This window comes from Pongo pygmaeus, chromosome 7 (assembly GCF_028885625.2).
Source record: "Pongo pygmaeus isolate AG05252 chromosome 7, NHGRI_mPonPyg2-v2.0_pri, whole genome shotgun sequence".
Classification (NCBI taxonomy): Eukaryota; Metazoa; Chordata; class Mammalia; order Primates; family Hominidae; genus Pongo; species Pongo pygmaeus.
Window position 1 is genome coordinate 91,117,904 of NC_072380.2, and position 16,245 is coordinate 91,134,148.

A 16,245-nucleotide genomic window follows, 5' to 3' on the forward strand; every position below is an offset into this window, starting at 1 on the left:
ATTTGTCTAAGCACAGTCAATTGCTAATAGCAGGTAAAATCATGTGGTATGAAGTAGGCACCATCTCAATTTTAACAAACCAGATTTTAGTATCAGATGACCGGCAATGAGCCTGAAAAACCTCCCCTCGTACATTATAGCATATTCAGTTAATGCCTTTGCAAATACTTATTGCTGCTGCATAAAACTTTAGATACCCATAGGCAAATCCAGATAATTGAAAATTGCCTTCGTTCTGGTAAAAAATAAGTGTGATATCAGAACTGAGGGCTTGGTGGATGGCGGAACAGGTTGGACTTAGGAATGTAAGTTCTTGGGAACACATTAAGTCCACTGAGTTACGGCAAAGTATCTGGGAAATCCCCTGAAGTGCGCACTTGGTAGGAAATGAGCAGGCTCTGATGAAAGCTGCAGCCAATGAGCAAGAAATGCACGGAGAACAGGAAGCTGAGAAGTACTGGCCAGGAAGGGCTAATCTCAGGGCAGTCCCTCTAGCACCAGATAGAAACCATTCTGTCATATAATTTTGAGTTTATGGAAAGCACCGTAATACCCAGGAAGACTGGTAAGGACAAGACAGAACAAAGACCTGCTGGGAAAGATATAGCCTTACTAGAGCATGATTCAGTTACTAAAATTGAGTTACGAGACAATAGTGTAAAATTGAAGGTTAAGACATAACACAAGAACAGGATTTAAAATTTATCTGCTTAAGGAAAAGATGGGTTTTAAAATCCAGGTTAAGGCTGGACCTGCAGGTGACAGCCTTACTGTGCAGCATAATTAAAGCTACCGTCACCAATATCTTACCACAAATAAATGTGTGAGTTTCATAGAATGGTTTCCTTTAATGTCCTTCAGAAAGGCAGATGGTATAGAAAACCAAAGTGTAGTTCAATCAAAGTCAAAATAGACCCATTCAGAAGGTATTCCATGGATCTCTGTGATCTGCTTTTGTGCTAAGGAGTTTTTGCTTTGTGCTGGTACTGCAAGACTAGAGCCTGGGCCACACATCTCCTTTTATGAAGAGCAAAAGTTAGATTCATAAGTATACATGAATATGGAAGACTGGGTATTGGGAAGAAAATAGTTTTCATTACCTAAACCAGGAAGTGAATGATGGAGGCAAAGTAGACTTGTAGTCTTCAGGGGCAGACAACTTGGATTGCTTTTCTCTTTGTTGAATGTATTATTCTGGTTGCCACCAGTAGAATTGGAAGGCTGCTGAAATTCTTTCTAGCATAGACAGTTCAAATTAAGCACAGAGTTGACAGCATAAAGGATGACATACGTGGGCCCTGGTGGCACCACACCTCTCAGGTGTCGGCAGCTATGCGTATAGTAAAAGCCTTATCCTGCAAAGTCTTGTTTGTTTTGCAAGAGAAGACAACACAGAAGAAATGGAAGAGAGGCAAAGGCTGGTACCTGAATTATTATGCAGGGTTCTGATACCCTCACTGTTTCCTTCAAAACAACTGGATCTCTGATCTGATAATTTTAAAATCACATTAAAATACAAAATTATTTAAATGCTGACATCAGAATTGTCCTTTCATTACTAAATGCATGGTGGAAAAAAATAAAATAGTGTTTTTCAAGAGAAAATGTTACCACTGAAAATCCCTATACCAAGCCAAATTATTGGTCTTGGGCTTTGGCAACAGAAAGTTCTTTTATCACATGATGATTCTCAGAAAATACACTGTCCACATTCACTTTTGAAAAAAATATTTCACCAAACAAAAGATTAAAATAGATATCACAAAAATGAGGAAGTTATAGTATACAGCTGGTAAGCATTGAAACTATTTGAACGTTGTTGTATTTAATCAACAGCTATAAAAATTCATGTAAATATAAAAACAATTATAAACAAAAAGATACATTGTATACATTAATATTAAATTGAACCTAATCATCCAGAATATTGTTTATTAAAACTAACAAGTGGGTTTGGGTTGGTGGCTTGGGTAGAGGAAGTAAAGCATGCTTCATTTCTCATCTATCATAGGAGGAAGTCAATAGATAACACTTCTGTACTGATGTAGACAATTTTAAATGTATATATTACAGTATACATTTTAAATATTAAATTTTTAAGTAATCAGTAGAAACATAAAACAGGGTGGCTTCTAAACTGCTATAGAAATTAAGCAAACAAAATATCCATATAGGGAAAAACAAGTCAAAGGAAACAAAGAAACCAGAAAATAAACCGTGCATGAAATACAGTGATGTTCATATGATTAAATGTTTCAGATACAACCATAAATTTAAAAGGATTAAACTCACTATTAAATCACAAAGATTAAAATGTGGCAACTCCAGTGTGTCTAAATATGCACTATACACAAGAGTTACTCCAAAACAAAAATAACAAAAAAGTAAACAATAAAAGGAGGGACAAAGGTATATTCAGCAAATAAGAACTAAAGGAGTGAGACTATTAATATTCATTAAAACATAATTCCAAAACAGAACCAGCAAAGGGAAGAAAGATAAAAGTTACTATCCACACTGAAGATATAATAGAATCAAACTCCAAGGAGCAAATAACATGGTTTTGACATATACAGAACAGAAACTGCTAGAGAAGAAGGAAAAAAAGTAAAACAATGCAATCATTTCAGGACATGTTATCACCACTTTCAATTTTTGACAGGTGATTGGACATAAAATAAGTAAGCATACATAATATAATAGATTTAATTATTAGAATGACAATTGACATTTCTTTCTTTAAAAATGTTTCATCCTTTTCATTTTTTCTTAAAATGTTTATCAAATTGATGACACAGTAATGAAACGGAAAAATTTCCCTTGTCCCCTTCTCAGGGTGTGCGACAGGGGGACTGGCTCGCTTTTTCAGTGCCCCACTGCTCAAACCTCTAGGGGAGTGTACAGACGGGCGGGGAGTGTATAGACCGGCAGGCTGTGGGACTCCGACCCCATGGCAGTATGTAAGGGTGAATGTTTACTGCTCCTCAAGCCCCAGTGGGCGTGTGTTACAGGGTGCTCTTTTAGTTTTGCCGTCTATAGGCTTGTGTTAACCAGCTCAATTAGAACTTCTACTTCGTCGCAAGGACAGAGGGCTTTCCATATGCTGGGTTCTTGCCTTGGTGTGCTGGAAGAATCGGATCACACCTGGGCTTGGAGAGTAAGTGTAAGGTTTTAGTGAGTGGAAGTAGCTCTCAGCAGATGGGGGAGCCAGAGGGAGATGGTTTTTCCCTGGAGGCCTCTCTGCGGGCTGGGCTCTCCTTTGACTACACCAGCCAAACTCCGCATAGTTCCCCCTGTTGATGGCCTGCCTGCCTGCCGGTGTCTGTCGTGTGTTCTTCTGCTGGTGTGCGCCCCTCCAACGTCTAGCCGCCTGTGTCTTCTTCTGCCGATGTGTTCCTCACGACCCCCGCCGCTTGTGTGTCTGCCCAAGGGGGTCTCGGGTTATATTTATAGGCCCAGGATGGGGTGTGGTGGGCCAGGGTGATCTTGGAAAATTCAACATTGGGTGTCAAGGCAGGAGCGCCTGTCCTCACCTAGGTCTGTGGGCACAGGTCCCAGGGTGAAGCCCTAGCTAGAGACCATGCCCTCCTCTAGCCAGCACTTCCCTTCTCCCGTTCTGTATCATTTAAACGCACCACCCTCTTCCCTTCCCAGCACTCCTCTCTCAGTAGGCCATACAAGAAATCCCAATAAATTCCCCAATTTGGGAAATGTACAGGTCATATTTTAGAATAACGCTTGAATAAAACTCAGAATCAAACAATAGTATTCACAACTTCTTAGAAATTAAAAGTTATCCTCTAAGGAACTCTTGAATCAAAGATGAATTTAAAATTAAAATTGCAGGGTTGCTATTTCTGGCAATAATGCAGAATACATGTCTGGAAAAGCCTCACTACAATTCACATTTCTATGTGGATAAAGTAAAACCATTTTTTTTTAATGTGTTGACTATAATGTAAGGGGATCCTTGTGAGTTAAAAAAAAGAGAGTTAGCAAACTGATTGGGAAATAGAACTGAAATCTATAACTACCCAGCCGAATAGTTTCAGAAAAACTATTTTCCCAGAAGACCAGGCCTTGGACCTAGGCAAACAGAGAGAGGTTGAAAATAAAGCTCTTGAAGAAAGTTGAAAATTAAAAGGGCTAAAATATTAATAAAAGAGTAGATGGAAAAAAGCCAAGCAAAACAAACAAGAACAACCAAAGAAAAACTTCTTAGGAAGAAAGGTAAAATACAAAAATACTTATTTGTTTTGGTTACTACTTTCAGTGGGCGAACAATAAAAAGGTTCTGGGAGTGTGTACCCACATTGGTTTGGTGTTCACATTTACACTATTTCTGTGGATTAGGGAAACGCAAGCTGAGAAATGAACTTAAGTTCCTTCAAAAGCAAACAAAATTATAGCATGCATAGCAAAAGACAAGTAAACAAACAGAAAGAAAGAATAAAATAAACATCATGAAATAAGATGCTGAGTTATGTTAGAAGCAAAATGTAAATATTCTGGAAAGGGATGTAACCTTATCCAGCCCTGGTGGACATTCCACCAAAAAGTTATTCTGGATATAAATTCACAGTCAAAATTAAAACACATACACAAAATTAGCCACACTGAATGAGAACAACTGCAACAGAAAATATGAAAAATAAGGATATGTAATAAAAATATTTTATAAAGAAACCAAAAAGAACTTGTAATGAAAAATATAATTGAACATATATCTAACAGGACTTTTAGAAAAAAAATAATTGAGACAAGGAAAGAGAGGATCTATTTAAACAGATAAAGCCTAAGATTTTTCCTAATCAATCAAAGGCATGAATCTTTGTATTAAAGAAGCATAAATGACTCTTTTTTAACTTTTAAGTTCAGAGGTACAAGTACAGGTTTGTTACATAGGTAAACTTGTGTTATGGGGGTTTGTTGTACAGATTACTTCATGACTCAGATATTAAGCCTAGTACCGATTAGTTATTTTTCCTGATACTCTCCCTTCTCCTACCCTCATTTCTCTGAAAAGCCCCAGTGTGTGTTGCTGTCTGCTATGTGTACATGTGTTCTCATCATTTAGTTCCCACTTATAAGTGAGAACATGCAGTATTTGATTTTCTGTTCCTGTGTTAGTTTGCTAAGGATAATGGCCCCTAGTTCCACCCATAGACAAAACATAAATGAGTCTTAAGCAGATGTAACAAAGATGAAATCCATACCGAAATTCATCCTTGTTTTCTAACAGATCACCAAAGGTAGAGAGATCTCTAAAAAGCCACAGAAAAATGAGCCTACACATGTATAAAATTGACAACAAATTTCTTAACAATCAAAGCCAGAAGACAGTAGAGGAATCTTTCCAAGTGTTGAGAGAAATAATCTGGCATTTTTGTATTTTTTCAAGAATGATGATGAAAAACATTAGAGCAAATAAAAACTGAATTTATCTCTAATAGACACTCACTAAAGCATCTTGAAAAGGATGTACTTCAAAAGGAAAGAATATTATCCTAGGAAGACTATGAGATGCAATATCAAATGGAGAAAAAAGAACCTCACATGCTAAAGAATATAAAATATAACAAGTATAAATAAACATATAGAACATATATTGAACATATAAAACAATAATGTCTAATTTTGTGTTAAATAAGTCAGATATAAAATGCTGCACAACAGTATCATGAAAGATGAGTTGATCAGAGTTAAAGTGTTGTAAGGTCTCTTTTGTTGTTTGAAAGAGTAGAAAAAGAAAATACTAACCTTATTTCCATATTAAAATTTTCAGGAAAACCGTTAGAAAAATAGAAATAAGGTGCATAAATTATGAAAGAAGAGAGAAAAGAAATAAAAGAAGAGAAATTAACCTTAGACAAAGGTATAAAAGGAAATAAAATATGCTATAAAAGCAGGACAAACAGCAAACACAAAATAAAATGGTAGAAAGATTCCAAATAGTAATCACAATAAATATAAATGGATGATTCTCACCACTGAAAAAAGGTTTACAGATTATGTTAAAAATTATCAACTATATGCAAGTTAAACTCAATAACTTAAGGTTCCAAAAAAGATGACAAAAGGAAAAAGTACCCAGAAGAGATTAACCAAAAGATATTAATATTGACATATTAATATCAATAAATTACATTTAAGTCGAAAAATAGAAATAAAGAGAACTACTACTTAAATATTAAATGCTGAATAAATCAAGTTACCATATATTTTTGGCCAGTTCCCTGTGTACAACTGGCAGTTAATATGCCTTGCTTATTTTCTCTTGTGTTGTTTGTCCTTCTTTTATAAATTGTTGAAATTCATTTTTCTATTCTAGATATTAACCATTTATAGTTAAATGCATTGCAAATGTTTTCTCCCAGTATGTGTTTGTCTTTTCAAACATTTGTATTGTGTTTGGGGATTGGTTCAGTTTTCTTTTCAACTAAGCTTGAATGCAGTGCTCAGATCCTTACTGAAAGGAAATGGTATCCACATGAGTCATGATATGCAGGACATATTATTGGCAAACTTATCATATACAGTTGATGGTGGTGAAGTGCTCAGTGAAGCAAGTGTGTGCAGCACTTGATGCTTGCTGTGCTTACCTCTTATGACTGCAATAATTACTAAAAACACTGTGACATGAGATGGTTGCTCCTCAGTGCAAGGAAGCACTTTTAGAAAGAAAATATCTCACATCCTTAAACTTTCAGGTGATGGGACTCTCAGACAGGTCCCATAGGTAAAAACAGATAATTCCTATGGAAAATCTAAATTTATCTCTTGTTTCTTGAAGTGCTATGATAATATCTCTGAAAAAAAAATCAGAAACTAAAGTTAATTGTATGGATTGCAGAGGGTGAGTTTGCACCTTAATTAAGTGACTCATGTGAAGTTAGGGCATTGATTGGGAAGGAGTGGAACCCTGAGACTTGGAATAGAGATATTTGGGAAGACTTGGATGATATTGAGCATTGAATTGGATCATTCTGAATTTTCTTTGCTAGTGGAAGCAGCCCTTCTTCCTGTGTTTAGCATCTTATGATTAGTGTCAATTTTCAGCATGCCCCTGGAGGATATTTACAAAGTGAGTTGGAAAGAAGTAGCTTGTACTCCAAAATGCATTGCAAAATGCATACAAATGGATAAGGCCAAATATATTGACGCAGGTACATCTAACAGAGAGTCTGAATTTCATCTGCTAGTTTGGCAGGTGGAAGAGGCTCTAACATTTTACCTGAGTGGTTGAGTGAAACTTAGACTCAGTGGTAACTCAGTGATGTTGAGACACAAGAACTTCCTTCATGTAATATAGAGGAATGAATCCAAAGGTTTAGAGAAATAGGCAAACTGAAATGGCTTTATCACATGCAACTAGTTCTTCCCACAGTTTGCTTTTTCCTGAAGGGGCCCAAAGGGTGCTCCCTTCATTAAGTTGTTGAGAAATTTCATTAGTTAGGGGAATGTCCATCTTCTTGAAAAATGGGGATGCCCTCTACAGGCCAGGTATAATGTTGGGAGATGCCGTCACTGAGTTGGGCTTTCCATAAAGATAATGCACCATTTAACTGCCAGAGGCTAGGTGGGCACGTTAAGTATAATGTGCACTGGGGTTGAAGTTTTTACCCATAGAGGTCTCTGTGGGATGGACCTCTATCAGGGGTCAATCACATGTGCCTAAAACAAAGTAAATGTTCAACCCAGTAAAGCATTATTTGATATACATAATAAGAAAACTTTCAGGTTAAAGGCCAAACCCATGATTTGAGTCACCACAATGAAGAACCACATCCTTCCCCCTAATTCTAGACTTAAATCAGTTTACAGAACTCAAGCCTCTTGATTGAAGGAGAGTTTTGCTCTACTGCCACAGGAATCTGCCATTTCTCTTCCTCTGACCTTGTCAAAAGTGACCTGAGGACAATTATTAGGGTGATTGTGCACTGGAGAAAATGGCATATCCAAACTTTTGGGGACCGACACAAGTTTTGGGTTACTCACAATACCAATGTGCAATTATAATAGTTAAGAAATGGAGGTGTGTACCAAGTATGAATCACCCAGTGTCTAGTAAGTCCATGGACCCTCTCTGTGTGGGTCTCTATACCCTAAATGTATAATTAAAATGGACCTACTTGGCACTGGCATTGGCAGTATCCTCAGACTGGCTCTCTAAGCCAGGAAGTGAGGGATATTACTACAGAAAGGAAAAGTGAAAGCTGCCAGAACTTCCCTTCCCCTCCCTGCCAGCTCTCACAGGTAGAATATTGAACCCAAAACAACACTGTACTCTTTTGGAAATTGCACAAATAATTGTAGCCCATGAAAGACCTCAAAGATGAAAGGCAGTGATGCTGTTCACATCCTCATTGATATCTTCCTGTTGGCCCATATAAAATGTGATGGTTCTTTGAAAAGGACTGCATTATTTTAAACCACATCAGGTGATAATCACAATTGCGCTCCTTTTCCAAATGCAGATTTTTTTTTCTAAGCTTTTCCTTAGAAATTCTGATCAGCCACGATTTTGAAGAATCTGTTTTGGATGGAGTGGACTTAATATATGATGGGAGTGGATCTAAGAAGTTCAAGGCTTGGACTGAAGTGGACAATTTGGGTATTCTGCAAAGACCCCCTTAATATTTTTTATTTACTATTTTTATGTGCCATGGCTCTAGTGTGCTTTTGCCTCTAAAAGCTAGCATTTGTAACACTTATTTTTGTGTAACAACCTTCAGGTTGCTGATGCCCACTTTGCTTGAATGGACATCCAGAAGTGGCTGGGAATGTGTACTTTGTGGATGCATCCATTTATCACTGATTGACACATACTGAGGTAGGACAGTTCTAGTTTCCTTGCCATGACTCTCAGCTAACACTCCACAGTTCCCTGCAGGATCAAGTGGAAGTTATCTTTTGCAGGCCTGAGATTCTACCCTTTCTTAGCTTTGACCCCTTCCCTTCCTTCCTTTTCCCCACTCCTTTACTGGTTTTACCCGGGAACAATTCCTTAATAAATTACTTGCATATGAATATGAATCCTTGATCAGCATCTGCTTTTGGGGGAAAGAGCCTAAGACATAAGCAATGGCCTGTTAGAAAATGTGACAGAAATTTATTTTATTCGTAATAAATTGCAGCAAAAATGTAAAATACTAGTGAATAATAATAGAAAGTAATCTATAAAATATTAATGAGCAACATTAAAAGAAAGGTTGAAAACGGACAAGCTATGTACTTATGTAGAATGATTATCACAGAAATATTTTCTCCTAAATGTACATTTTTTTAATTTTTAATTTTTATATGCACATAATAGGTTTACATGTTTATGGGGTATATGAGATGTTTTGATACAGGTGATAATTGTATCATGGAAAGTTGAATATCCATCCACTCAATCATTTATTCTTTGTCCTATAAACAATCCAGTTATACTTTTTTAGTTATTTTAACATGTGCAATTAAATTATTATTGACTATAGCCCCACTGTTGTGCTATCAATTAGTAGGTCTTATTCACTCTTTCTATTTTTTTTGTACCCCTTAACCACCTCTACCTCTTCCCACTCATCGCTCCACTACTTTCCCAGCCTCTGGTAACCATTCTTTTACTCTGTATCTCCATGAGTACAATTGTTTTGATTTTTAGATCCCACAAATAAGTGAGAACATGTGATGTTTGTCTTTCTGTGCCTGGATTTTTTTACTTAATATAATCACCTCCAGTTCCATTCATGTTGTTGCAAAAAAAAAAATGGATCTCATTATTTTTTATGGATGAATAGTTCTCCATTGTGTATATGTACCACATTTTCTTTATCCATTCATCTGTCGATGGACACTTAGGTTGCTTCCAAATATTGGAAACTATGGATACTGCTGTAACAAATATGGGAGTGCAGATATCACCTTGATATACTGACTTCCTTTCTTTTGGGTTTATACTCAGCAGTGGGATTGCTGTTGTAAGCTCTATTTTTAGTTTTTTGAGGCACCTCCAAATTGTTATCCACAGTGGTTGTACTAATTTACCTTCCCACCAACAATGTACAAGGGTTCATTTTTCCCCACTTCCTTGCCAGCATTTGTAATTGCCTGTCTTTTGGATAAAAGCCATTTTAACTGGGGTAAGAAGATATCTCATTGTAGTTTTGATTTTCATTTCTTTGATGATCAATGATGTTGAGAAGCTTTTCATATGCCTGTTTGTCATTTATATGTCTTCTTTCAAGAAATGTCTATTCAAATCTTTTGCCCATTTTTTGATTGGATTATTAGATTTTTTTCCTATAGAGTTGTTTGAGCTCCTTTGTACATTGTGGTTATTAATCCCTTGTCGGATGGGTAGTTTGCAAACATTTTTTTTTCCCATTCTGTAGGTTGTCTTTTCACTTTCTTGGCTGTTTCCTTTGCTGTGCAGAAGCTTTTTAATTTGTTGTGATGCAATTTGTCCATTTTTGCTTTGGCTGCCTTTCCTTGTGGGGTATTACTCTAGAAATTTTTGCCTAGATCATGTCCTGGAGAATTTCCCCAATGTTTTCTTGTAGTAGCTTCATAGTTTGAGGTCTCACATTTAAGTCTTTAATCCATTTTTATTTGACTTTTGTATAAATCAAAATGATGATGAGAGATTGGGGTCTATTTTCATTCTTCTGCACATGGATATTCAGTTTTCTCATCGATATTTATTGAAGAGGCTATCTTTTCCCCAGTGTATGTTCTTGGCACTTTCATTGAAAATGAGTTCACTGTAGTTGTCCAGATTTATTTCTGGGTTCTCTATCCTGTTCCATTGATCTATGTGTCTGTTTTTATGCCATATTGTGCTGTTTTGATTACTATATCTCTGTTGTATAATTTAAAGTAAGGTAATATGATTCCTCCACTTTTGCTTTTTGCTTAAGATAACTTTGCTTATTCTGAGTCTTTTGTGATTTCATGTAAATTTTAGATTTTTTTCTATTTCTGTGAAGAATGCCATTATTATTTTGATATGGTTTGTCTTGAATCTGTAGATTGCTTTGGGAAGTGTGGACATTTTAATAATACTGATTCTTCCAATCCATTAACATGGAATAGCTTTTCATTTTTTGGTGTCCTCTTCTATTATTTTCATAGTGTTTCATAGTTTTCATTGTAGAGATCTTTCACTTCTTTGTTTAATTTCTAGGTATTTAATTTTATTTGTGGCTACTGTAAATTGAATTACTTTTTAAATTTCTTTTTCAGATTGTTCACCGTTGGCATATAGAAATGCTACTGATTTTTGTATGTTGCTTTTGTATTCCACAACTTTTACTGCATTCATAAGTTCTAATAGTTGTTTGGTGGACTGTTTAGGAAAAACTTTAAGTCTCCATCAAATTTATATTTTTCAAATATAAGGTTATATCATCTGCAAACAAGGATAATTTGACTTCTTTCTTTCCAATTTGGATGTCCTTGATTTTTTTTCTCTTGTCTGATTGCTCTAGCTAGGACTTCCAATATATTGAATAACAGTGGTGACAGTGGGCCTCCTTATCTTCTTCCAGATCTTAGAGGAAAGACTTATAGTTTTTCCCCAGTCAGTAGGATTCTAGCTGTAGGTCCATCATATACGACTTTTCTTATGTTGAGGTATGTTACTTCTATACCCAGTTTTTTGAGAGTTTTTACCATGAAGAGGTGTTGAACTGTATCAAGTGCTTTTGGGGCATCAATTGAAATGAACATATGGTTTTTGTCCTTCATTCTGTCAATATGATGTATCACATTGATTAATTTGCATATGTTAAACCAGCCTTGAATCCCTGGGATTAATCCCACTTGGCTATGATGAATGATCTTTTTAATGTATTGTTTAATTCAGTTCGCTAGTATTTTTTTGAGGATTTTTCATCAATATTCATCAGAGATATTGGCTTATAGTTCCCCCCCCTTTTTTATTTTTTTTGGTTTTGGCATCAGGGTAATACTGTCCTCACAGAATGAGTTTGGAAGTATTTCCTACTCCTCTTTCTTTTGGAAAAGTTTAAGTAGAATTCATATTAGTTATTCTTTAGATATTTGATAGAATTCAGTAGTGAAAACATCAGATCACAGTTTTTTTTTTTTTTTAATGGGAGACTTTTTATTACCGCTTTGATTTTTTTACTTGTTGGTTTGTTTAGGTTTTGGATTTCTTCATGGTTCAGTCTTGATAGGTTGTATGTTTCTAGGAATTTATCCATTTCTTCTAGATTTTCTAATTTATTGACACATGGTGGCTCATAGTAGCCACTAATGATCATTTAAATTCCTGGGGTATTAGTTGTAATATTTCCTTTTGTATCTCTGAGCTAACTTATTTGAATCTTCTCTCTTTCTTTCTTAGTCTGGCTAAAGGTTTATCTTTTCAAAAAACCAAATTTTTGTTTCATGGATTTTTTGTATTGCTTTCTTCATTTTAAATTCATTTATTTCTGCTCTGATCCTTATGATTTCTTCTCTTGAGGAAATTCTGTGTTTGATTTGCTCTTGCTTTTCTAGTTCTTTAAGATGCATATTAGATTATTTACTTGACATTTTTCTTCTTTTTTATGTAGGCAATTATGCTATAAATTTCCCAATCATTATTGCTTTTGCTATACTCCATCGGTTTGGGTATGTTGTGTTTCCATTATCATTTATTTCAAGAAATTGTTTGATTTTCTTCTTAACTTCTTCATTGATTCACTGGTCATTCAGTAGCATATTGTCTAATTTCCATGCATCTGTATACTTTTCAAAATACCTTTAGTTGTAGACTTTTGGTTTTATTCCCTTGCGGTCAGAGATGATGCTTAATATTATTTCAGTTTTTTTCAAATGTTTTAAGACTTGCTTTGTGACCTAACATATGGTCTATCCTTAGTATTACAGAAGGACCCATGTGTTGAGAAGAAAATTGTGTATTCTGCAGCCTTTGGAAGAAATGTTCTGTAAATATCAATTAGATCCATGTGTTCTATAGTGCAGATTAAATCTGATATTTCTTTGTTGATTTTCTGTCTGAGAGATCTGTTCAATGATGAAAGTAGGGATGGTAAGTCTCCAGCTATTATTGTATTGAGCCTAGCTCTCTCTTTAGCTCTAATAATATTTTCTTTATGTATCTTTGTGCTCCAGTGTTGGGTGCATATGTATTTACAATTGTTACATCCTCTTACTTAATTGACCCTTTTATTATTATATAGTGACCTTCTTTGTCTCTTCTTATGTTTTTGTCTTGAAATCTATTTTGTCTGATATAAGTACAGCTACTCCTACTCCTTTTTGGTTTCCATTGGCATAAAATACTTTTTTCATCCCTTTATTTTTAGTCTATGTGCATCTTTACAGCTGAAGTGTGTTTCTTGTAGGCAACAGATCATGGGGTCCTATTTTTTAATTCATTCAGCCACTTTGTTTTTTGATTGGAGAGCTTAGTCCATTTACATTAAATGTTATTGTTGATAAATAGGGACTTACTCCTGCCATCTTATTTTTTATTTTCTGGTTGTTTTGCAGTCTTCTCTTCCTTCTTTTCTTCCTTACTTCTTCTCTTCCTTCTTTTCTTCCTTACTTCTCTTCCTTCTTTTCTTCCTTACTTCTTCTCTTCCTTCTTTTCTTCTTTACTGTCTTCCTTTTAGTGAAGGTGATTTTTCTCTGGTGGTGTGCTTTAATTTCTTGCTTTTCGTTTCTTGTGTATCCGTTGTATGTTTTTTGATTTGAGGTTACCATGAGGCTTGCAGATACTATTTTATAACCCATTATTTTAAACTGATGACAGGTGAATGCTGGTTGCATTTACCAACCAAAAAAATGCAAAAGGAAAATTAATAAAAACTCTACACTTCTTTTTAATTTTTTGTTGTTTCTCTTTATATCTTATTGTACCATCAATGACTTGAAAAGTTGTAGTTATTACTGTGATTTGTTCATCCTTTAGTCTTTTTACCTAACACAAGTGTAGTTTACACATTACTATTACAGTGTGATAGTGTTCTGTGGTTTTCTATATGCTCACCATTATCAGTAAGTTTTGTACCTTCAGATGATTTCTTCTTGCTCATTAGCATGTTTTTCTTTCTGATTGAAGAACTCCCTTTAGCATTTCTTGTAGGACATATCTGGTACTGATGAAATCCCTCAGCTTTTGTTTGTCTGGGAAGGTCTTTATTTCTCCTTCATGCTTGAAGAATATTTTGAATGGATATACTATTCTAGGGTAAAAGGTTTTCATCTTTAGCACTTTAAATGTGTCCTTCCACTCTCTCCTGGCCTGTAAGGTTTCCACTAAAAAGTCTGTGGCCAAACGTATTGGAGCAGACTTCAGGATCCTTTCTTTATCCTAGACCTTTGGGAGTCTGATTATTAAATCCCTTGGTGTAGTCTTCTTTTGGTTAAATCTGCTTAGATTCTATAATCTTCTTGTACTTAGATATTGGTATATTTCTCTGGGTTTGGGATATTCTCTGTTATTATCACTTTGAGTCAATATTCTACCCCTGTCTTTCTCTACCTCCTCTTTAAGACCAATAGCTTTTAGATTTGCCCTGCTGAGGCCATTTTGTAGATCTGGTAGGTGTGCTTCACACTATCTTTTATTCTATATTTTTTGTCTCCTCTGACTGCGTATTTTCAAGTAGTCTGTCTTCAAGTTTACTAATTCTTCTGTTTGATTAATTCTACTATTAAGTGACTCTGAAGCATTATTCAAAGTATGTCAATTGCATTTTTCAACTCTAGAATTTCTACTTGATTCTTTTTAATTATTTCGATTTCTTTGTTAAATTTCTCTGATAGAATTTTGAATTCCTTCTCTGTGTTGTCTTGAATTTCTTTGAGTTTCCTCAAAAGAGCTATTCTGAATTCTCTGTCTGAAACATCATATGTCTCTGTTTCTCCAAGATTAGTACCTGATGCCTTACTTAGTTCAATTGTTGGAGTAATGTTTTCCTGGATGTTGTTGATGCTTGTAGATATTTCTCAGTGTCTGTGCATTGCACAGTTACATATTTATTGTAGTCTTCACAGCCCGGGCTTCTTTCTGCCTGTCTTTCTTGGGAAGGTTTTACAGGTAACTAAATGGACTTGGGCTCCAAGGCCAATAACACTGTGTAACACTGGTTTTTGCATAATTGTAGAGATACCACCTTGGTAGTCTTGGATAATATATGGAAGAATCCTCTGGAATACTAGACAGTGACTGTTTTTTTTTTTTTTTTTTTTTTTTTTTTTTGAGATGGAGTCTCACTGCATCGCCCCGGCTGGAGTGCAGTGGCACGATCTTGGCTCACTGCAAGCTCCACCTCCCGGGTTCATGCCATTCTCCTGCCTCAGCCTCCTGAGTAGCTGGGACTACAGGCATCCACCACCACGCCCAGCTAATTTTTTTTTGTATTTTTAGTAAAAATGGGGTTTCACCATGGTAGCCAAGATGGTCTCGATCTCCTGACCTCGTGATCCACCCACTTCGGCCTCCCAAAGTGCTGGGATTATAGGCGTGAGCCACAGGGCCTGGCCGACTTTTCTTTTTTTTTTTTTAAGTTCCAGGATATATGTGCAGAACGTGCAGGTTTGTTACATAGGTATACATGTGCCATGGTGGTTTGCTGCACCTATTGACCAGTCCCCTAAGTTCCCTCTCCTCACTTTCCCACCCTCTAAAAGGCCCTGGTGTGTGTTGTTCCCCTTCCGCGTCCACATGTTCTCATTGTTCAACTCCCACTTATGTTCAAACCAAAACATGTGGTGTTTAGTTTTCTGTTTCTGTGTTAGTTTGCTGAGGATGATAACTTCCAGATCTATCCATGTCCCTGCAAAGGACATGATTTCATTCTTTTTATGGCTGTGTAGTATTCCATGGGTATATTTACCACATTTTCTTTATTCAGTCTATCATTGATGGGAATTTGGGTTTGTTCCATGACTTTGCTATTGTAAATAGTGCTGCAATTAACATATGTGTCCATGTGACTTTATAGTAGAATGATTTATATTCCTTTGAGTATATACCCAGTCATGGGATTACTGGGTCAAATGGTATTTCTGGTTTTAGATCCTTGAGGAATCACCATACTGTCTTTCACAATGGTTGAACTAATTTACATTCCCACCAGCAGTGTAAAAATGTTCCTATTTCTCCACAGCCTCATCAGCATCTACTGTTTCTTGACTTTTGAATAATTGCCATTCTGACTGGAATGAGGTGGTATCTCATTGTGGTTTTGATTTGCATTTCTCTAATGATCAGTGATGTTG

General features: G+C 35.8%; 1 long non-coding RNA gene across 7 annotated transcripts in view; it reads left to right on the forward strand.

The window, feature by feature from the left end:
* Positions 1-16,245, forward strand: part of LOC129042197 (uncharacterized) — a 178,724-nt gene that overhangs the window by 51,484 nt on the left and 110,995 nt on the right. For 3 of the 7 annotated variants that reach the window (XR_010127239.1, XR_010127237.1, XR_010127241.1), the window contains exon 2: positions 8,736-8,833. The exons of the other annotated variants lie outside the window; for them this stretch is intronic. This is a non-coding gene — a long non-coding RNA (uncharacterized LOC129042197). The remainder of the gene's footprint in view (positions 1-8,735; positions 8,834-16,245) is intronic. 7 annotated transcript variants of the gene reach the window in all.